This window comes from Adiantum capillus-veneris, chromosome 30 (assembly GCF_014529385.1).
Source record: "Adiantum capillus-veneris isolate H3 chromosome 30, ASM1452938v2, whole genome shotgun sequence".
NCBI lineage: Eukaryota > Viridiplantae > Streptophyta > Polypodiopsida > Polypodiales > Pteridaceae > Adiantum > Adiantum capillus-veneris.
This window is the reverse complement of record NC_140960.1, coordinates 61,670,601-61,695,015: the sequence shown is the minus strand read 5'-3', so window position 1 is coordinate 61,695,015 and position 24,415 is coordinate 61,670,601. Positions and strand designations below refer to the sequence as shown.

The 24,415-nt window shown below is 41.8% G+C and overlaps 1 pseudogene; it reads left to right on the top strand.

Moving 5' to 3' along the window:
• Positions 1-7,389: 7,389 nt before the first annotated feature.
• LOC147418065 (uncharacterized) lies at positions 7,390-24,408 on the top strand (annotated as a pseudogene).
• The last annotated feature ends 7 nt before the right edge of the window (positions 24,409-24,415 follow it).

Sequence of the window (24,415 nt, the reverse complement as noted above, 5' to 3'; positions counted from 1 at the left end):
GGGTGATGTTTCCAAGGATCTTATGGATGAAGATTTTCAGGACAAAGCTATTATTCATTATCAACCTCAAGAGACAGGTAAAAATCTCTCTGATGATACAGGTCCAGAAAGTCCTAAGATTTTTCGTAATGGCTGTGAAGCTAGAGGGGGTGATGATGCTAAATCATCCCTGATAATGCATAAAGTGCTCAGGATTTTTCATTTCTTTGGGCAATGTGCCAAATGTGGCTGGATTTGGATACTATTCCTAATTCTTATGTCAGTGATGTCCTGGCTACCAGTAAAAGGGAGTCAGAGTTTTTTAATTCTTGTTGGTAACGACCTTAAGTTACCAGAAGTTTATGAGATGTGGCTGCTGCACTATGCTTCAGGTGAAGCTCTAGTATATTGTGGAGGCCATCAATACTATGTGATCTTAATGGTATTTGATCCAAGTGATTCGAAAGATCTTCAAAGGCAGGTTCATTATGGATGGGTATTTTTGAGTATATATTGTGGTTTCTTTCTGCTAGATCCTGGAATAGCATATTTGGAGTAGAAATTCTTGAAGTTGATTGATACAGGATGTGTGTGCTTATGTGGATATTATGCTACTCCACTATTGGGGCAGTTTCTTATTATCCCATTTGATCCTGGGAGCTATTGAAGAGCAACTTGCAGATTCAAAGATACCATTTATTTTCCTGTAGCAGGTTACCTAGCACTAGGTTTTGTTTTTTATTTATGCTATCAAGAAAAGAGTATTGGATTTTGTGGTCAGTAATCTTATATGGCTAGCTTCCAGTTGACATCTTTGGACAATTGATAAAGTATCTTCACATCTTTTGAGTTGGTTCTGCTACCAGAACTTGAAGTAAAGGACTTGACGACTATTCCGTGTGCAGACAGAGTAAGACATACTTGAGCTTGACAGGGTTCCCTAAAGCGATCTTGATGGTCAGGTCAAGTCGTGTGCATCATTAACTGGATCACTTGAGTCTGGCGGGGTTCACTAAACAAGTTTTTCATAATTGAATGCTTTGGAGACACGACATACATGGTTCAAAGATTTGCGATGGACAACTACCAAATAATTGAGCTAGACCATTGATGCTATGGTTTAAGCCTTATTTTGTTTTACATATACTTACCAGTTATGTGATCTTGATGGCAAGCCGCTTAAGGTGATTATAGCACATATAGATTGAAGACCGGTTGGCACAGATCGGAGGCTGTGCAGGTTCAGAGGGGGTGGATGTCGTGCAGCTCCGCTTCCACGATGGAAAAAAGAGTAAAGAGAAACAAAAAAAGTCTATTTGAAGCACACACATTTATTGAGCAGTGACCAAGGCTGGAGAACAAGTTAGGAGATCCAGACATTGTATGCTTTATGTGGTTATGAAGGCCTAAGCGTAGAGATTTTATGCTTGAAGAAAAGATTTTACATGTGAAAAGGCTCTTAGGACATATAAGGCAACTTGAGTAGAGGAAGACATGTGGTCAGTGGTAAAAAGGAAAGTGTGTGAGCGACTTCACATCTTTGCATGAGGGAGGCCAAAAAAGTCCTATTCTGGAAAATTTTTATAAAACAGGTTTCTGGACAAAACGGCCCGCTTGGAGGAGAAGGAAAAGGGCGTTTTGAGTGTTTTTGCATCTCACGCACAGAGGCTAATTCTGCACCGATTGAGAGATATTCAAGTTTTTGTGCTCTGCTGTATTAGCGGGGAGGAAGCCAAAAGCTTTGAGCACTCTAATCACAAGCCAAGCTTCCATAGCCCACTCATCCAATCTTCCATAGCCAATCTAATCAAAGACACCATAAACCACTTTAATCCAAGCTTCCAAGCCACTCTAATCATGGAAGGAGTTTTAAATAATGTAAGCAGCGGTACTGTTAATGATAACCAAGCTTCAGGATCTTGTTCAAGCTGTTAACTTCAAGCTTTGTCTACATTCATTGTGTCTGTTGCAACTGTCTTCCTCACACCTCTCACAGCCAGAGGCCCCGCGCCTTCCCGGCTCACCTTTCGAACACAAATCCCCCGACAACGTGAGCTAACAACGCTCACTTGTCTCCTTCTCATGCTTCCTACTCCCTCCCCGATTGTCACATTGCAGTTGTGTTTGTTGCATTGCAACCGCAGGTAAGAGCTCTACGCATTGATGTAAGCACATCACAGTAATTTGTAGCTTTTGGCGTCGTTGACCTCCGGCTTAACTTCATCATAACTAGGAATTTAAACTTCAAAATAAAAAACTAAGAATAGGAGGGGTATTGTGGCATCATTGCTAAGCATTTAGATGCATTCTGGGTCGAAAACAACTAGGTCGAAAATCCAGTGCTGTTAATAATCACGATTTTGACACTTGACCTAAAGTGGCGTTTGAGACCATAAGCATGTGTGCTTAGGTCTTATAAACATGTCCTAGAAGTTTCGTTACGTTTGGATGTCATTTGATGCTACAACGGATGTGATTTGTTTGGCGATGAGCGATTGGCTTTTAGTGATTTCAGTCACTTGAGTGTAGCTTGAGTTAGATACGAGTTGTTAGTTGTTTTTCAAGAGATTGACACCCTCTTGTAGCCTCTATGCACTAGTCGAGTCAACTTCATCCCATGGATTGACAATTTAATTGTGGTTCTCGCTAATACTGCAATAAGATAGGGTAGTGAGGTTAGACACGCGTCCCACAAGAAGCAATTGGCACAAGAGATAAGAACCAAAGCTCAATGGAAACATGAAGTACTCAAGCTCCAAGGTTTATTAAAAGAAGAACAAAAGAATGGAGAGCAATACTAGAAGTCCATTAAGGAGCTAAAATATGAATATGAAGATTTTAAAGCCATAAACTCCAATCTAGATACTCAAAATAAGAACTTAGTACAATATATTCAAAAGAAAATTGCTTAATATGAATTCACTTTCACCCCAAAGCAAGCAAGCATCGATACCTTGAAAGCAACAAATAGTGTCATAAAGTAAGTTATTTAGGACAAATATATCTACCAGTCTCTCGTCGATATTATTTATTTTGAAGGGAATATAAATTTGATTCCAGAGTATTTGGCAAGCCTAGTGAAAAACATGGAAACTGACCTGGGGGACCCTGCTAGCAAATCAGACACTAATCGAGCACCTTAAGGGAAAAAATAGACAAGTGTTAGATGAAGATGAAAAAGATCAAGAGGACAAAAGAAGATAAAGAGGATAAAGACGATGATATTATAGAACTTGATCTCATTTCTTTCCCAAAATCAAACAATGATGATAATGATGATGATGACACAGACACCTCTAGTCCTAGAGGGTTGACTAGTCCTAGAGGGTTGACTAGTCCGATAGAGTAGACTCTAGATCAAATTGAAGACCAGCCATAGTCTATTGAATACCCAAAGTCTAAAGGTTCAACTGAAAATGTTGTTAGGACATCTCCCTGCTTATAAGTGCATGAAGAAAATCAAACATGAACTCAAGACCACACTTGGAACACTACAAATTGCTAGGAAATAATTGTTTCATAGAGTGCATATTTTACTGGAGAATAATGCATCAACCAGTAGAAATAGAGCCACACTAATCATAGTAAGGGAACTAGAATAATCCCTTAAATGCTAGTTTAATTTGGTGAGAATTGCTAGAAAAATGTTGTTCGCTCAAAATGAAATAGTCATGCACTACTTTGAATCCATCTTAGGTTCACTTGTACTAATATATTCCTTGCCTATGCAAGAAGCTAAGCTACCAAAGTTCTATTGAGTTATCTATCCTATATACAAAAAACCTGTGGTCAAATGGCCTATGCCCATATTTTTTACTAGCTTTGTGATTGGCATGAGCATACTAATGCTCTATGGGTAGCTTGGACAGTGCTCAACACCAATGCAAAGAAAGACATAGTTTTTGAGCTAAAGGAAGACGTGGCCAACTTCATAGAAATGATGAGCTAGTGTGGAAAGACCAATTGGAGCAATTCATGAAGTATACAAATGACCTTCTACAATTGTCATCCAAGCATCAAAGATTCTAGAGAAGGAGCAACCAAACAAGGCTAGTCATGAGCCTCATTCAGAGAAATGGCTAAGATCTTATTCAAAGCTAAAATAAAAGTCAACAACCTAGATCCAATTGGATAGATGACCATTGTTGTAGTTGCTGGGAACAATATCTTATTTACTTTAGAGAGATGTCTCACATTGGTCCTCTCTGGACTCCACCTTGAGGATTTACAAAGTTACTATCAGTAGTAGCAGACATGGAGGTGCAAACAAGAAGTTCTTTAATGTACAACTATACAAAGTAGTCAAAACCCAATGTTGACACCTATAAATAGGACTCAATAATCTCATTTGAGTTGCTTTGCTTCTTGAGATTCTTAACTCCTATATCTTGTAATTGTAGAGCCTAGGAGAGTTTACTAGCAATCAGTAATGATTAGTTGTATCATATATACTTTGTAATTTAGAACCTAATTACTTTCTGGGTTGTCTTCAATAAGTGTCTCATAATCTAAACTTTCTATTTCAATTTTGTCCAATCATCAATCTGAAGTTTGATGTCAAGGATCTGAAGTTTGAGTTTGTCATTTAATCATTTGAGTTCACTTAAAGCTTGAGCATCTCATTAGATCATCTAGTCATTTGATCCTATTCAATTACTATGAGCCTAACATTGAAATATTTATCAAGATCTAGCTCATTCCATCTTGGCAAGCACCATGGTGAGCTAAATCTCTTGACAAAAACCACTCACCCAAGTTAGGATTTGGAGTTACTCAACCATTCATAACGCATGCATGATGCCCACCACGAGGAAGGAGAGCCACAAGAATGGTTTTGAGGACCATGATCATATCAGCACTATAGCCAAAGGGTAAATCCGGAGTCTTATGATCTTCAACTTCTTAGGGAGAGGAGACAGAAGCAAAAGCACACATAAAAACATTGACGTACATCAAGCTTCTAAACAATCAAAGCATTTGAGGAGAAGGCATTCAAAGAGGGATGAGAGACGCTCTTATTCACATAGTTCTTGACATTTTGTCACAAAAGAAAAAGCTAAGGTGTCATTACTGATGCCACTGAGTTAGGCAAACAACACAGGTACAAGCACAACTAAGGTCAATATTGATGCCACTGAGTTAGGCAAACAACACCGGACAAGCACTCTGAATCAATGACAAAACCACACAAGGATAAGGATCCCAAAACAATAATAGTGACTGATGAAGATTACCATGTAAAATACAAGCTTTGGGAGATAGACATTGATAACTATGTCAAACATAGCCAACAAGAGATGGATACTAACAAATCCATACATCAAAGGAAAATAGTTTACCATGACAAACCTAGACACCAAGAAAAGACCAACGACGTAAAAATTCTATTTTCAACATTCAAAGGTAGTAAAAGGGATGACGAGATGTTCATGTCCAAGCCTTTGAATAATATGGCAAGAGGTACCAGTTAGAAAGCCCAAGTAGAGTGAAGAGAGCCAGCCATAGGATAAGCAAAGGGTAATATGGTAGGCTAAGGGAAAGCCAAAGAAGTGGACTAGTGACATAGGCCAAAGATGCTTGAGTTCTTAGAAGCCATATCCATTTAGAAGCTTTCTCCGGTAACTTCAGTGGCCCAGACGCCTGGAGGCAAAGTTCTAAAAAACAATTGAAATCCCAAAAACTGGTCCTAGTGTGCAAAACTTTGTGATATTCCAAGAATTGGTTCTAACATGAAGAGTCCAGATTTGATGTGGAGAATGATGATAAAAGGGTTTGGAAAAAATATATATTTGGAAAGAACGATTTGACTTCCATCAAAAAATACATCATCCAAGAGGCAAAGGAGGCTAGTACATGTGTGGCATTGCGCAGATAGTTTTCCAGAAGGGAGATCATCCAACTCAAATAGCATTTTTGAGCATGATGAAATATATGTAAATGTGTGAAAAATAATGTAGAAGTTGCCTATCGAGCTAGATGACGTCAACAAGACTTTTTCCAGAGGTGGAAATGTCCATCAAGGTGCAAAGGAAAAAGGATTCGAATGCAATGGCAGTTGACTAGTTGGAGATTAAGGATGATGAGGTACTTGTAATCCAAATTGACACTAAGAAAGAAAGCAATGGGGGCCTTTATGGATAGTCATTTTGGATGGAGAGACTCGTGTCAACATCCTGGGTGAACATATCAAGCAGAATCAAGATCATAGAGATGAAGCTTGCTTCATTCTAGATTCAAATGGCAGATCAAAGAATTATACAAGTTAGTGTCCTAATTGAGAATCTCTAGACCAAAGTGAGTTCAAAGAAGTTCAAGACGATTTTTCTAGTAATGGATGTGCAGGGTGCTTATAGTAAGCTTTTGGGAAGGTCCTAGTTAAGAAGTGCAAGATTCATACATGATTAGGCTAGCCAGAAACTCACCATACAAGGGCCAACAAAAAAAACTCAAGTCAAAATGAATAATAGAAGAACATGGAAGAAAGCAATGAGGCCTGCAGAGCTATGTCAGAAGTATGGTATGAAGAAGATCAAAAGAATGATAATCTCAATGAATATATTCCCAATAGCTGAGATTGATATCAACGTAGGCCTTTTAGATCAAAGAAGGACTCAAAAGTAACAACAACAACAATATCCTAAGATTTCATTGGATAAAGTCTAGGGGAACAACTAGTTAATCTTGATGGGAGAGCTTCCGAAGGATCAAACTAGACATCGGTCATAGCTTCAACACAATACACCTAGAAGGACCAAGCTAGAGAGTGCTAACACAAAGTTCAGGCATCAAAAGAGTGAAACACAAAAAGGCGAGGTCAGTCTCTCTCTAAAAAAGATCACATCCCATTCAGTGCAAACATGTTTTATAATGGATATGTAATGAGTTCAGGCATATAAATAGTGAAACACAAAAAGGCGATGGTCAGTCACTATCTGAAAAAGATCAGATCCCATTCAATACAAACATGTCTTATAATGGATATGTAATGAGTATGTAACTGAGATACAAACAAAAAAGGAGGTAGAATCTTTAGCCAGATGGAAACGTTATCCAATTGGCTATTATTTGATGATCAAGGGGTAGAGAAGTGGAACCTTTGCACTGATTCAAATCCAAAAGCCATAAAAATCAACAAACATATAAAACCAAAGGTCAAAGAAAAAGGCAGACAACTTTTTAAAAAATAAAGAGATTCTTTTGCCTAGGAGCATACGGATTTAAAGGGAGACGACCGTGAAGAGAGTATAGGAGCATACGATTTGAAGGGAGTCAATCCTAAAGTTTACTAGCATAGAATACCACTTAAACTTGATGCCCAACAAGTAAGATTATAGAGGTATAGATAAACTCAAACTATGCAAAGAAGGTCAAGGAAGACATCAAAAACCTCCTACAACCTTCATCGCTAACATGGTATTGGCTGGGGATATCGATCGTAGGTACAAGGATACATATGAGCAGTCCACAAATATTCTCACAAAGGTCTTGCAAGTAGAGAAGTTGAGGTAATTTTGAGCTATGCTTAGAGTACAAGAGATGGCATTGAGTTTGAGGGGGAGTGTTGAGGTATCAATCTCAATACATGGTATGCTTGGATGACTTCTCCTATACATTTATCACTACCACGAGGTAGCGGATATGAGGATCATTGCCATTGCTACTATAGATAGACTTCATCAACTCGGTCTACCTACCGAGAGTGATGGCTACTTATCTCACTCACCTAGAAATTTCATTGTGCGTAGTTTCTTATTATGTTGTATCTCCCACTTATGTTGTAAACCGTATCATCATTTTTGATATTGAAAAAGAAGAAGCAATTTTAGCCTCCACCTCCATTTTGTGTGCTCTCTTGGTTGTGCACGCGCGTATGCATGCGCTTGCAAGAGCTCAAGATCATGACTGGGATGGGATTGTGCTAGCTAGGGTGGATGAAAGATAAACATTGTGCACACAAGAGAGTGTGTGTTGGCTAGATTATCAGTCAAGCAAATTAGGTTCCAAGATCAATTACCTTGGACTCATAAACACAATTTCGAGTATTTGTTAAGCCATCACAAGCTCATCATAAACAAGAGAGATGTAATGCAAAATGGAATGGGTTTGCTTATTCATGAAATGAGCTTTAAGTAGCCTTGCATCAATACATGTGGGATAATTCCACCTCTTCTCTCCTCGACTCACACTCTATTGACTCTAGGAAAAAGCTCACACCTTACAATCCTCCCCTTGAGGTTTGGACTAGGACAATACAATGAAGGTTCTTTATCCAGTAAGGATGACACATGGTATCCACATAGGATGAAAATAAAAGAGGAATCCTCCCCTCGAACTTTAAGCTACAACTTGATGAAGAAAGAGAACACTCCAATCCAGGAGCACATACAACATATATCCCCAATATAGGAGACAAACATCATAACACTCCAATCCATGAGCCACACCTCAATCCAGGAGCAAAAACAATGCTCTAATCCAAGAGCAAAATCTTGAAAAAATATTGCTTCTCTCTAATTCAAGAGCACCTTTGTCTTTTTCACTGCTTTGTCTTCAACTGCTTCATGGTCTTTGTCTTTGTATCCTCCCCTTGAACTAGTGCTTGTTTCCCCCCTTTTGTTGTGCAATCAAGGTTTATTGAGAAAAAAAGTGCAATGCAAAAATACTGACATAAAAGAACTACTAATGCGGATGCTAATGATATTGTTGCCGGTTTTCCCTTCCCTCGAAGTGAACCTTTGAATTTCCCCATGGTGCCTTGGAGCGGTCTTTGCAGTTGGAGACTCTCCATGGCCAGTGTCTAGAACTCTGTACATGAGCACATGCTCATATCCGTGATGATAGATATAAAATCAAACATTGCAAAAAAAGGTTGGTGCTCTGTCATGTGAGTAGCCTTTTGAAAACCTTATAAAGTCCACTTGTTGAAGTGCGAAGCTTTGCCTTTTGAGAAGCCTTCTTTGCTTAGCTCTTAAGGTTCGTGGGAAGTGGGGCTAATAGTCAAGAGGCGTGTGGGTATCCCGACAATGTGCGACCACCTGCACTATAAGGCGGGCCCAACATCAAGAGGAAGAGGTAACCAGCACTGCCTGAAGGAGGAGAGTGAGAGAGAGCGAGAGAGAGAGGGGGGCATGAGATATAATAGTAGCGCAGACTAGCCAAGAGGGAGCCACCAAGGGTTTAACCGGAGAAAGACAGGGTATGCAGAGCCATGGAACCCGCCACAAGCACATAACCTTTATTAACTACAAGGGTTAGGTACCATTAAGGTACCACCCTCTAGTAAATTCAAGGCATCATTTCACCTAGGGTTCAAAGCTTATCCAATGAAACCAAGAATCTAGCCAGGCAATGTCATAATAATCAATATCTAATTCTCCTAAATGATTTTCTCATATTAAATTGATCATTTAATGTGGGGAAGTGCCAAGGGAGAAAAAGCTAGAATATTGGTTAAGTTAGCAGACCGGCCACAGTAGGGATCCAAAGGAGGGAAAATAGGGATCCAAAGGGGGGGCCATCTGCAAAAGAGCCATGTGAAACAACGGGCTAAAAAGACCCTAAGGTTCAGCCCATTAAGACTTCCAAAATGCTAAGGTTCCAAAATTCAAAGGTTGTGTCCAAAGGTCAACCTTAGGGAAAATTGGATGCTTAAGTGTGTACCCAAAAAGTCTTTCTGCATCCCTACATGGGAGGGGGCGAGCCCCAAAGCTAGGGGATGAGAGAGAAAACCACACACACACACACAGGCTCCCTTTACACAAAGGGAATGAGGGACACATGTCAGCTCCCTAGGCCAGATGCCCACAAGGTGTGCCCAATTCCTATTGGAAGACCCTTGAAGTGGACCAATGAGAATTAAGCTAGAGTAAACCTAGTTTAATTAATTTAAAAACATTTAATAAAAGAAACCAATAAGAATTAAGTGTCCTAGAAGACTATTGGGCAGTCTCCCAAGGGGTCCAATGAGCATTCAGGAGCCCCATGGCTTGCCTGATTCCTATTGGCCAGGAGGCAAAGGGGTCCAATGAGAGTTTAGTTTAATTATTTAATTATCTAAAGCTCTCACAAAAGGGGAAAGGGGGACACATGTCAGAAGGCTATCACTTATGCTGCTTAATCCCTATTGGCTTGACCTGGGGAGGTCCAATGAGGCAAAAGCCAGCCTAACTTAGCAGCTAGGGCTCGCCCAAGAGAGAGGGGGGGCTGATTTTTTGCTTGGCATTGACACACACATTCTCACACTTGACCATGTGTGAAGGGAAAAATACTCTATCTCCTCCCAAGCTTTAATGGAGAGCTCATCACCTACTCCAAGCTTGTGAGATAGAAGCCTACATCAACACTCTCTTGGCATGTGGATGCAAATCCAACCAAGAGCCAAGCTTCAATGCATGCTCATCTTCTCTACCAAGCTAATTACTAAGCTAAGCTATGCTAATATGAGTGATTATGTGAGGAGATGTACTTCTTTCTCGTAAGATACTTCTTTTTCCTCTCAATCTACTCTCATACCCTGCTAGCTCTCACCATCTTCGAAGGTGTGTGAGGTCTTGGGTCTGAGAACGGGGATAATTCAAGTTGTGTTTGATTAAGTGTTTTGCTTGGTGTATGAAGCTTCCATCTTCATTGCACTAGCTAGTCTTGAAGGAACACAAAGAATTGTATTGTACAATGTCTCTCTTGATGGGAGAAACCATAATACAAAGCCTTTTGGAGGGGGGACCGGCTCCATGCAAATCCGGTCCTCAACTGTTGTCAATAGCTTAATTGCTCTCTCTTTTGAAAGTATTGTCGATGCTATCTAACTAGGTGTTATGCTTTTTGTTGCTCTCTCCACCCAAGCACTCTTGTAATTCTCATTAGGAATCAACTCTAATGAAATGCTCACTATGTTCATGCTAATTTCCGCTACACATAAGATTTTAGGCCATTAAATGTTACATTGGTATCAGAGCTCAAGGTTTCTCTTTTCTTGCTCAAGAAGGGAGGTCCTCAAGCTAGCTACAAATGGTTGGTATTATTAATTGCCTGTGAGTAAGTAGAATAGGGATTTTTCAGCCTTTCAGTGCGCCTGCCTTTGTGCAGTTAACGGGGCATCACCGTCGAGAGCTATGGTCTTAATAGTGGAGTCCTACGGGGCTTGCCTACGGCTTAACCACTATTGAGCTATTAGAAGCTTGACAGGAGCCGGTGCTGTTTTGGTGTCGAAAGACCCTCTCTTCTATTCCTTGCAATTAATGGTATTCGAGCCGCGGGTACAGTAGCTTGAGTGCTTTTTCTAAAGGGGTAAAGAGGAGTAGCAACTAGGGCTTGAAGTGCCAAAGTACACCTAAAAAGTTTACACCTAAAAGTTGTTAGAATGGCTGACAATATTAAAGAGAGTGAAATTAATGTTGATAACTTTGATTTTGCTCATGAGCAAGCTACTAATGATGCTTCAATGCTTGTTAATTATCTTGTTTCTAGGCTTCAACAAGCCATGGGCAATCCATCTCTCCAAAGTGAAGTGCAACGGCAGCTCCGTGCTCACGGGATTCTCCAAGCTCATCACCATGACGAGAGAACACCTAGGAAGCCTCCTTGTGAGACTACCAAAAGAGGTCTCTCTCCGATTCGGGAAGAAGAAGAGAATCCATATGAAGGGCTCAAGAACTTACTTCTTGATGATGCATCTCCTTCCCAAAGGAGAACTCAAGAGCCTCCACCGAAGGAACGAGAAAGAAGCGAGTCTCCCGCCACCTCGGCGGAGATGGCTCCACGAAGACGGCGGGCTAAACGCTCTCCATCACCACCAAAACGGAGAAGACTATCACACTCTTCTCCACGTCATAATTCAAAGAGGGATGATAAAAAGCAAGAGAAGAAAAAGGCGAGAAAGAGGACACCCTCTTCTCCATCTTCTTCATCCTCTTCCTCTTATGAAAGCTATGGTGAAGACGACAAAGATCAAGACAAGAAAAAGGCGAGAAAGAGGTCACCCTCTTCTCCACCTTCTTCAAATTCTTCATCTTCTGAAGAAAGTGATGGTGCAACTTTTGAACCATCAAAAAGAAGAGGCCATAGGAAATCCTATGCCGCATGGAAGAGGTCGTCCAAGCTGAAGAAATTCAAAGAGGGAGGGAAGAGCATCTCTTTCCTTACCTATGATGGCACCTTCGGTGCTACAGACAAAGTTTTGGCCTTTATCCAGCAATTCGATGCGGCGTTTGGAGATGAGGGCTTCACGGAGTCCTCTAAGCTACGCCATGTAGCTATGCACTTTCAAAAGTCCGCCAGACAATGGTGGTCTAGCCTACGAGCCAACGGTGAAGCTCCACGAACATGGAAGGCTTTAAGAGCTTCCATTATGAAGCAGTTTTTGGTCACCGATGCCAAAGACAAAGTACTCACCGAATGGCGAAGCTTAAAGCTCTCTCCCAATGAATCCATCCACAAATATGTAGACAAGTTTTGGGACCTACAACTCAAAGCCACTGTCTTCAAAAAGTTGGATTTTGGAGAGCAAAAGCAACAATTTTGTGCGGGCTTAACTGAAGAAATGGCGGAGTATGTCAACTCCCAAAGGCCACATACCATATCGGCGGTAATACACCATACTATGGTGGCCTCGCGAATCAATTTCCAAACGGGGGGTAAAAGAAATAATAAGCCCCCGGAAAACAAAGGTTCCAATGAGCCTAAGGGGAAGGACAATGTCCAAAAGTCTCCTAAGGGCAATTCCAACAAAGCTAAAGAGAAGGGAGTTTACAAAGGAAAGAATAAACTCTCTCCTGAAGAGCTTGAGCGTTATCGTAAAGATAACCGGTGTTTCAAGTGCGGCGAACAAGGGCATGCGTACCGCGCTTGTCCCCAAAAGAACAACCGCCAAGATCCTCCTAGAGCTTCTTTGGTTGAAATCCAAGAGGAGGAGATTCACCAAACTCACCACAAAGGATCTCCTCTATGCCATGCTTGGGGAAAGGTAAGAGAACATGATGCTTTTATTCTCTTTGACCCTGGTTCTACTCACAATTTTATATCTATGGAGTTAGCCACCAAGCTAGGCATACAATCCTACGAGATGGGAGATATCCTACCCGCAGACAGTGCCTTCAAGGGGCAAGAAGCTTCAGTCACTCCCTTAATCGGGAAATTGAGGCTTCATGTCCAAGGCTATGTGGACAAAGAGGATTTCTTTATCTCTCCTCTCAAGCATGAGGATGTAATCCTAGGGGCACCATGGTTTGATCGTCTGGCTGCCCATGTTAAATTTCCTGAAAGGAGAATCTCCTTTAAGTTCAGGGAAAAGGACATGTATATAGATGCTAGGGAGATGGGTAACACCATCCCCATTGTACATACACCAGCTTTCAACAAGTCAATAAAGAGCTCTATTTCCGTGTACATGATTTTTGTTAAAGATTCTCAAAATGAACCTAATGCTTTAGCAAAAGAAAATAAAAGCAACCAAAAGGAATTAGAGTTATCCAATTTTCTCAAGGGGTTTCAAGATGTCTTTATTGACGACATCCCTTGTGAGCTACCTCCTAAACGAGGTAATGACGACCATGCAATTGAACTTCTTCCAGGAAGTTCACCGCCTAACAAACCTCCTTATAGAGTTTCTCAAGCTCAACAAGAGGAGATTATGCGACAAGTGCATGAGTTAATTGAGAAGGGCATGGTTAGGCCTAGCTCATCTCCATTTTGCTCACCTGTGCTATTAGTGCAAAAGAAAGACGGCACATATCGTATGTGTGTCGACTATAGAGCACTAAATAGGATCACTATCAAGAATAGGTTTCCCGTTCCACGGGTAGAAGACCTATTTGATAAGCTACAAGGATCGACCTACTTCAGTAGGATTGACCTAAAAAGTGGCTATCATCAAATAAGGATAGTTGATCAAGACATTGTAAAGACCGCATTTCGTACTACATTTGGTCTTTACGAATACATTGTCATGCCTTTTGGCTTGACTAATGCACCAGCCACATTTAACCGCTTGATGGAGAAGCTGTTCAGACCTCATCGAACCTTCACTGGAGTGTTCTTTGATGATATTATCATCTACTCTAATTCATTAGAGGAACACAAGCAACACCTCCAGGTAATATTTCAAGTTTTAAGAGAGAGTAAACTTTATGTTAATCGAAAGAAAAGTGAATTTTTCTTGCAAGAGATTCAATATTTAGGTCACATTATCTCTCAAGATGGAATCCAAATGGATCCATCCAAGTTAGAGGTAATAAAAGGATGGCCTAAACCAAGGAATCTTCATGAACTAAGAAGCTTTATAGGTATGTGTGCATACTATAGACGCTTCATAGAAAAGTTCTCACAAATTGCGGGACCATTACATGACCTAACAAAGAAAAATGTTAGGTATACGTGGTCTGCTAAGGAGAACAATGCTTTCGAAAAGCTTAAAGAAAAGCTTATCTCTCAACCTGTGCTTACACTACCGGATCTCTCAAAACCATTTGAGGTCCAATGTGATGCTTGTGGTGATTGCCTTGGGGCTGTTTTGCTCCAAGAAGGGCACGCCATAGGCTATGAGAGTCGAAGGCTCGACCCTGTTGAGCAAGCTCTAGGCATATACGAAAAAGAACTCCTTGCAGTTCTACATGCCTTAGACTCATGGAAGCACTATTTATTGGGGACTCCTTTCATTCTGCGAACGGATCACCAAAGTCTTAAGTACTTCATGACGCAGACCAAGCTCTCCGACAAACAAATGAGGTGGGCAAATTTCCTTTCGCAATTTCATTTTCATATTGCTCACATTGCTGGCAAGCATAATCAAGTAGCCGATGCACTCTCAAGACGACCGAGAGTGAATGCGGTTTCCATAGCAACTCACAATGATCTATCTTCAATGATAGATGAGTATGCTATTGATCCCGATTTTAGAGATGTGATTTCAGCCCTTGCATTAGGGAAGAAAGAAGAACCATTTACTTTACAAGATGGTTATCTTCTCTATGGCAATAGACTATGCGTTACTAACTCACTACGTGAGAAAGTAATGTATGAATCTCATGCTCCCCCATATGCGGGGCATAGAGGGATTCAGTCTACCCTAAAGGGAATTGAAACATATTTCTATTGGCCTACCATGAAAGTGAACATACATGAGTATGTTTCCAAATGTGTGGTATGTCAAAAGACAAAATTTGATAGAGGGAAGCAACTTGGATTGCTTCAACCCTTGCCAATCCCTAATTCACCGTGGGAGAGCATATCCATGGATTTTATCTTTGGATTGCCTAAGTCTATCCATGGGAATACGGGAATATGGACGATAGTAGACAGGTTCAGTAAACAAGCTCATTTTATACCTGTCAAAAAGACTATCAAAGCCCATCAAATGGCAACCCTCTTCATTTCGCAAATTTTCAAGTACCATGGCTTGCCAATGTCCATAGTGTCGGATAGAGATCCTAGAATGACCAGTAATTTCTGGAAGGGTCTCTTTGAGAATTTAGGAACAAGGCTAAACTTCTCTTCGGCCTATCATCCACAAACTGATGGCCAAAGTGAAATAGCTAACCTAACTATTCTCGATCTACTAAAAGCCTATGTAACGGAAGTAGATCAAAGATCCCAATGGGAGAAGTACTTACCCTTAGTAGAGTATGCTTACAATAACACTGTACATACTTCTACAGGAAAAGCACCTTTCGAGGTAATTGAGGGAAGATCAAAAAGTCCCTTGCTACTTAAGGTACATGGGAAGATCTTCGCTGCAGATGAGTATAGCCGAGACCTACAAGAATCTTTCCAAAAGATTAAGGATGCTATCTCTATCTCACAGCAAAGGCAAAAGGCTGCTACTGACAAGCACAGAAGAGCCCAAGCCTTTAAAGAAAACGATTGGGTCTTGTTAAAGTTTCCCAAGGCTCGATTAAGGCACACGACGGGCAAGAATCCTACGGGCCACCAAAAGTACTATGCTAAACTAGCAAAAAGGTACTATGGTCCCTTCCAGATTCTTAGGCCAATCAATGAGATGGCCTATCAACTTAAGTTGCCCAATCATTGGCTCATACACAATGCTTTTCATGTGAGCCTCTTAAAGCCTTACAAAGGAGAGCCACCTCAAGAACCAACTATTGAAGACCCACCGGAGATCGAGGACCACGAGGAGGTGCTGCAGCCCGAGTCCATTCTCCGACATGAAGACAAGGTATTAAGAGGCGGTAAGACTATCCGACGATATCTTATTAAGTTTAAGAATTATCCTTTTGAAGATGCTAGATGGATGCAAGGCATACAATTAAAGGATAACCTAAACCTTGTCAATGCTTACAATGCTTCCCAAGAGTAAGCAAATGTACAAAATGTTAAAAAATGAACAAAAATTTTTGTCTTATAAGACTCTCTTTTTCTTTATTTGTGCACAAAAATAAAGTAGTATGCATGCTTAGATCAAGTTTGTGGAGACGACGTCTCCCAAACACCAAGTAGAGCTTGTCACTCTACTATGGAAGACTGATAGGACTAATGTGCAGACATGCTTGCGGCAGCCTCAGGCTCTCAAGCGCCAAATGGACTAGTCATCCATTATGGAATGATGTCGTAGGGTAACATAGGGATCCTCTACCCGCTAAGAAAAGGACTCATACATATGCTTTATCTTCTCTACACCATAGTCGAGGACGACTATGATTTCAAGAGAGAGGTAATGTCATAATAATCAATATCTAATTCTCCTAAATGATTTTCTCATATTAAACTGATCATTTAATGTGGGGAAGTGCCAAGGGAGAAAAAGCTAGAATATTGGTTAAGTTAGCAGACCGGCCACAGTAGGGATCCAAAGGAGGGAAAATAGGGATCCAAAGGGGGGGCCATCTGCAAAAGAGCCATGTGAAACAACGGGCTAAAAAGACCCTAAGGTTCAGCCCATTAAGACTTCCAAAATGCTAAGGTTCCAAAATTCAAAGGTTGTGTCCAAAGGTCAATCTTAGGGAAAATTGGATGCTTAAGTGTGTACCCAAAAAGTCTTTCTGCATCCCTACATGGGAGGGGGCGAGCCCCAAAGCTAGGGGATGAGAGAGAAAACCACACACACACACACAGGCTCCCTTTACACAAAGGGAATGAGGGACACATGTCAGCTCCCTAGGCCAGATGCCCACAAGGTGTGCCCAATTCCTATTGGAAGACCCTTGAAGTGGACCAATGAGAATTAAGCTAGAGTAAACCTAGTTTAATTAATTTAAAAACATTTAATAAAAGAAACCAATAAGAATTAAGTGTCCTAGAAGACTATTGGGCAGTCTCCCAAGGGGTCCAATGAGCATTCAGGAGCCCCATGGCTTGCCTGATTCCTATTGGCCAGGAGGCAAAGGGGTCCAATGAGAGTTTAGTTTAATTATTTAATTATCTAAAGCTCTCACAAAAGGGGAAAGGGGGACACATGTCAGAAGGCTATCACTTATGCTGCTTAATCCCTATTGGCTTGACCTGGGGAGGTCCAATGAGGCAAAAGCCAGCCTAACTTAGCAGCTAGGGCTCGCCCAAGAGAGAGGGGGGGCTGATTTTTTGCTTGGCATTGACACACACATTCTCACACTTGACCATGTGTGAAGGGAAAAATACTCTATCTCCTCCCAAGCTTTAATGGAGAGCTCATCACCTACTCCAAGCTTGTGAGATAGAAGCCTACATCAACACTCTCTTGGCATGTGGATGCAAATCCAACCAAGAGCCAAGCTTCAATGCATGCTCATCTTCTCTACCAAGCTAATTACTAAGCTAAGCTATGCTAATATGAGTGATTATGTGAGGAGATGTACTTCTTTCTCGTAAGATACTTCTTTTTCCTCTCAATCTACTCTCATACCCTGCTAGCTCTCACCATCTTCGAAGGTGTGTGAGGTCTTGGGTCTGAGAACGGGGATAATTCAAGTTGTGTTTGATTAAGTGTTTTGCTTGGTGTATGAAGCTTCCATCTTCATTGCACTAGCTAGTCTTGAAGGAACACAAAGAATTGTATTGTACAATGTCTCTCTTGATGGGAGAAACCATAATACAAAGCCTTTTGGAGGGGGGACCGGCTCCATGCAAATCCGGTCCTCAACTGTTGTCAATAGCTTAATTGCTCTCTCTTTTGAAAGTATTGTCGATGCTATCTAACTAGGTGTTATGCTTTTTGTTGCTCTCTCCACCCAAGCACTCTTGTAATTCTCATTAGGAATCAACTCTAATGAAATGCTCACTATGTTCATGCTAATTTCCGCTACACATAAGATTTTAGGCCATTAAATGTTACAGGCAAAACGTTCACCCCATTTTTACACCAAGGTTTAGATACCATTAGGTACCACTTAATTTTTTTAATAAAAAATTTCAAATCAATCCAAGCCGGTTATACACCAAGGGCACCCCCGACCAACAGTCCCAACAAAATATACCAAGGATAATTCAATCATGCAAGAACTAGCCATATGTGTGTGTGTGTGTGTGTGTGTGAGAGAGAGAGAGAGAGAGAGAGAGAGAGAGAGAGAGAGAGGGGGGGGGGGGGGGGGGGGGGGGGGGGGGCGGGGGACACATACAGCCATGTGACAAGTGGATGCATCTAGAGCTCGAGGATGAAAACAATGCTCTTAGGCTAACCATGCAATAAATGACCACGACAGGTCCCTTTCCTCCAATATACGCCCCTTTATGCCAACATGTACCTTATTTGAGTAGTCGCCACAAATGTGGGCTTTTGTTTCTCTCTCTCTCTCTCTCTCTCTCTCTCCACGCACTTCGATAGCACAGGCTTAATTGACTTTTTGCTTTGGTTACTCAATAAATCTAAGGTCGCTGTAGTCAAGTAGCTTCCACAGCTAGATTTATTGTCAGTATTGATGAAGCTTGCCACAATGTGGGTTTTGTTTTTATCCGAAGAATCAAAGAAAATGCTATGCAGAGAGTTTGCTTTCAATTTGTAAAATTGAAAGGAAGATAACTTTCTATTTTTAAAATAAAATGCCTCCCTGATTTGAAAGACTCTTAATACCCATACCCACAAGATGTGAGGGTTAGGGTTCGTGCATGTCTTGCTCTGAGGATGGGGTGAGACGGGGATAGGTCTCGGCTTTGAGGGTGCTCTCGGGGGAGGGAGCACTAGTTGGACAACCCTTGCTCCTCTAACAAGGATGCGGCGACCCTTTCTTTTAGGACTACAGGCTCCGTGGGGGCCTTCTGCAGTTCTGTGGGGAACATCTGCGCTCTGCTAGTAGCAGTGGGACATCGTTTCGGCTTCGGTGGAGGCCGGTTTGAGGGTGCGTGGCTCGACATGGGTACCGAGTTCGAGGCAGGCCCTCTTTGCCTTTGCTTCAGGGGATCGTGCAGCACATGCTGGTTCTTCTTGGCTATCTGGTGATGGGACGGTCGTTGTTGGGGCTTGGGACTTCGCATGCAGTTGGTGCTAGAGATGGCTGACGGCAGGAGGTGGGGTGTGGCAGGCCTCTCCGTCTTGGTGGCATCGCCACGTCCTCTCTACAGATATTAGGCTTGACCTCGAAAGCCTATTTGGCATTGTTTTTGGTGGTCTGTTGTTGGCTTTGAGCCTACCTACTCTCTTGACGGTGTTCTTAATGCCGTCGAGTTTTTATGGTTGATATGTTGGTTCTTCTGTGGCTTTATTCGTCAGCTTTCCCCTTGACATGCGGGCTTCTGGTGGCAGCAAAGTCTGCATGGTGGTACCTCATGAGGCTACTTCTGGTGATGGGGTTTCTGGGCCCTGCCCGTATGGCATGTCTAAATCCTTTGAGTTTGGTTGGCTCTCATGTCGAGGGTGGCACCCTGTTCCTCCGATGTATGGATGGTCTGCTTATGGTGGATTCTATGATGTTGTTGGTTGTGTCCGGTTTGGCTGTCTCCGTGGCTCGTGTTGAGCCACATATGTTTATGTAATTTTTTGGTTTTGCTAATATATTCACCCACATATTGTGAGTTTTGACCAAAAAAAAAATCCGCCCAAAAACTAAACCAACCCCACTCCCTCTTCTCTCTCTTCCCCACCGGTTGTGCCAGTCACGATGGTTTTTGCGGACAACACCTTGTTCAAGCTTATTATCTACTCTAACTCCTCCTGGGCATGTAGGTGAGGTGGTAGAGCGCTGGAGAGTTCGAGAGCCTAGTCACTAGGTTCAATGCCGTGTGAGCTCCATGCTGACCACCATTTTGGTCAACGGGCAGTAGCCCCTTTGGCGTGACTGGAGACCAACTGTGCCATCGTGGCAAGCACCCCGAATCTAATCAACGCCTTCACATGATGCCTACGAGCTCTTGGGCTGACTAGGCTGCACCATGGGCTTGTGAGGAGGGAGGAGTCTCTCTCTCTCTCTCTCTCTCTCTCTCTCTACGCGTGCACGCTTGAGTTGGTTGTGGCCATGTCTCATCTACGTGCGTGGGTGCTCGTTCATGTCGGCCAATCAAGAACAATTTCTTTTGCAACTCTTCATCGGAAGATTGGTTCTCCTCAATAGATAATAGAAGATGATAGAGCTAGGATTGTTGGTGGTATTGAGGCCACTTTCGTTGAAACTGTTCACCATTTTTAAACACAAATGCCTCATTTGTGAGCTCATTCGTGAATAATTTTTTGTGAGACGCTTAAAGATAGATCCCCATTGCCATAAACATTAGATTGTGGTAAAATTGGGGCAAATCTATCCCAAAATGATGATGCGAGAGAGAGAGAGAGAGAGAGAGAGAGAGAGAGAGAGAGAGATAAAGAGTTTGCGCCTCTTATACCCGGGCGATCCGCTCCAAACGAGCACTGCCCCTCTGCAACTCGGCCCTACGAATCCTTTTGCAATCGCTTCCTGTGTTGACCCACATTAAAAAATCTACTCTATCTCTTCATCTCTCTCCACCAGGTGTCCTCAGCCCTGCCCAAATAATTTCTCCCACTCCCTTTTGATATTAAAGCAACAAAGCATCTCCGTAGATGCCACTTAATGAACCCAAAAAAGACGTTTTGGTCGCCTACTCGGAATTTTTGAAATTTTAGGGGTATATTGGGAATGTTCACAAATTAGAGGGGAATTTCGGCCTAATTTTAAAAGTCATGGGATGCCCAATTTTTTTAGCCAGTTTCTCGACGCTCACATCAGCCCGGCAATCGCTCTCATTGCTTTCTCTCTCTAAGCCGACCGCCTGCAACCCATCGGGTCGTCCACTTCATCAAAACCTTATAAACCCATCGTCTGAAGTGGTGATGCAATCTGGGGCTGTCGGCTGACCACGCTATCATAGTGCGATGGATACATGTGCCTTCAAGCGTGCTCTCTTGGGATAGTTTCCTACGATGTTAAAACTTTCTCCTTCTTCTGCTCTCTCTCTCTCTCTCTCTCTCTCTCTCTCTGTGATAACACAAGCCCAAGTAGGCCTATTCCCTCTCTCTCCAAGCACATCGGCAGATAGACCCCACCTCTCTCTCGCTATTTTTATTGGCACTGTCGTAAGGCAGGGTCTATGGGGAGAAAATTTGCTAGCATGGCCATAGGGGCTTAGGCCAATGGGAAGTTGTTGGACAAGGGTGTGTTTTTTAGGTGGAGGGCATGAAAAGGATTTCTATTTTTGTTGTTAGGTTGGTATTGCTAAATTAAAAATTGGCGTCTAGAGGGTTATGTGGACTGTTGCGTGGAATGCAGTTGTCGCTTTTTACCGTTTTCCAGAACGATGAGTTTCTACGTGCACGGTGCAGGTCCTCTCTCTTCTGCGGGGAGTTATAGGTCCTTGATTATTAATGATTTGTAGGTGCTTCGACTGTCCTTTGAGAGATCAGGTGCTCTCTCTCTCTCTCTCTCTCTCTCTCTCTCTCTCTCGTGCTTGTTGGGTGGTTTGCAGCCTACAGAGTAGATTTTGGGAGTGAAGATTCATATATTTTGGTGTTGTATCTGCTTTTGCTCAGCATTCCACAACGAACGGTGCTCTTATGTCAGGCTCGACAGTCTAACTTCTAGCCCTCTTTCTCTCACACTTGCAAAGTGTGCTTGACGAAATTTATGTTTCTTCTGTCAGACAGCGGCTACCTTCCATCCTCAGCTTCCAAGTGTGATTTTTTCTATCCAGCTACTTTCTTAAAACCCCTTTTGCCCATGGAAATCTTCTTTTTGTTGGGATAATTCTGCAACAACTGGGTCTGAACCTTGGGGGAACATCAATGGCACTTTTATGGAACCTTCACAAGTTGCTCAAGGGCCATCTGAGCTTTTCTCTAAATTGATGTCTTTTTCTGCTTAGAGGCACTGGCTTCTCTCTTTGTTGCTTTTTTAATGAAAATTTTCATTTTTGGACAATAGCTTGATTATTTATTTTGCTTTTGGTTATCATCTGCTACACAGAGCTTGTTCACCTCTTAAGAGCTTATGAGGTCTCCAACTTTCATACTTTATTTAGAGCTATGAGCTCCTGATTTTTCCCTTCTTTTGAGTTTTGTTACAAAGTTTTGTAGTTTCCGCTTGTTCGTGTTCTTTTGTGTCCTCAAGTCTTTGAGAGGTGGATTTTTCTTTGTATGTTTTTAAACGCTTACCTGATTTCTTGCCTAAGAGAATGGAGTTCTCTTTATATGATTTGTTTTCAAGATCGTAACTGAACCTTTTTTATCTTGCTATAGCCAAGGGGAGTTTTAGCGTCGACAGCTACATTGGCCAAGGGGAGAAACTACATAGTACGTTCAGATGATGGTGTAGATGGAAATATGGGATATCCCTATCCAAGTGGGGCTTCCTCCATTTTTGGTGGTGCAAGAAATCTTCTTGAGGCAATTCAAGATAGCCCCTCAACATAGATGTTACAAGAAATTTAACTATGATCACTCCAACCCAGCTCCAAATACGATCTGAACAGCTTCATGCAACCAAGATCTTTGGTAGTATGCAAAGCACTTGCAAGTCTTCATGGGTATGGCACTAAAAGTGCTGTTGTGCTAGAATTATTTCAAGGTGCTTCTATAGTATGCAAAGACAAAGGTTTTTTTAATTCACTCCTTTCCAGGTTTTAACAATTGAACCCGTATTTGTTCTCATGAGGAGAGGGTATTTCACTTGACGAGTCCGGCTCCAAAGAAGTGTATAGAGACCTTGATTTTGGTCAACCCCAATATCCTAGTTTGTATGTTCTTCAAGCTATTATTCTAAATCAGGTGGGACCGTCGGCTGTAGGTAATGGTAGGGCTGGATTTGCTACTGGGGAGCACTGTTGACACTTGTAACTTCATTGCATTTTGAGGCACTTGATTCATAGCCCGAAACAGGTTAGTTTTCTTTGTAGAGTGCTTCTACTTGATTTTCATTGCCTAATATTATGATGTATACTTCAGAGATAGGATTTGGGTACAGATCTTCAGTTGGAAAGGGTTATGAAACTAGTGCAATGGGCAGTCCACATGTTTATCAAGATCTCGCACACCCATAATTGCATGTCTTGAAGGTTTCGTCAATTGTACCAAGTGAGGAAGAGCAGCCTACACTTGACCAGGTTTGATGTTGTAGATTCTCTAGTGGATGTGGAGTGGTCGAATTGTGCGCTTAGAGATGGGTCATCCTTGTCAAACATCCACAAACACTTAGCTTGTTTTTCTTCTGACGAGCTAAGAGTTTCAACCTTTGTTATGCATGGTAAGGGATGATTTGTAATGCTCCCATCAATTAGTTCTTTTTGTTTTTATTTTAATTTTCTTGCAACTAGTGAACAGACAAGGCTTGGGCAATAGACCCAAGGTTTTTGTAGGACGTTGGATGTGAACACCACAACTGCCAGCAACTTTTGCATGTAGAAAAGAGGAACAAAGCAATCTAGAGTTGGCTATTACTGAAAATCAACAAGATTTGTCTCTTGTTCTTGAAAATGTTAAAAATCAAGGGCTTGCTTCAAAATTCTTGGGTGCCAATGCTGTATATATTATACCGCTTTTATAACCCCATTATAGCATAGACAGTGCAAAGCAAAAACGGATGCTAGAAATTGGCCTTGACACTTTGGGAGCTTAATGTTGAGAGCACATCAATGGAAGATAGCAGGTTATTTGATGTGCGCAACAGTCTTTGTAGAGAGGATTGTAATAGTTCTTTCCAGAAGCACATATTTCCAATGAGCTCTATATTTCACCATCTTTGCATTGGGGAAGGCTGAGGCAATGAGCTCATGTTCAACACTTCACAACTTTTGCTTAGCTTAGAGAATTGGTATGATTGGTCACTTGATGCCACTGTTGATTCTTGGATTGACATGTATTTGGAAGTTTGTTGAGATACTTACTGGGAATTCTCTATTGCGGCTAAGATCCAGAGGATTTGAAGAGACATGTCACATATTTAAGCTTTGAAGGTTTGCTGGCTGTCAAGCATCAGAAGGTGGGCAACCCTGGTATAACTTGTTATTGTACACTCGACTGTTCAAACCTGACTAATGAAATGTGCTTGTTTTTGGTAGATGGTATGAGACAAAC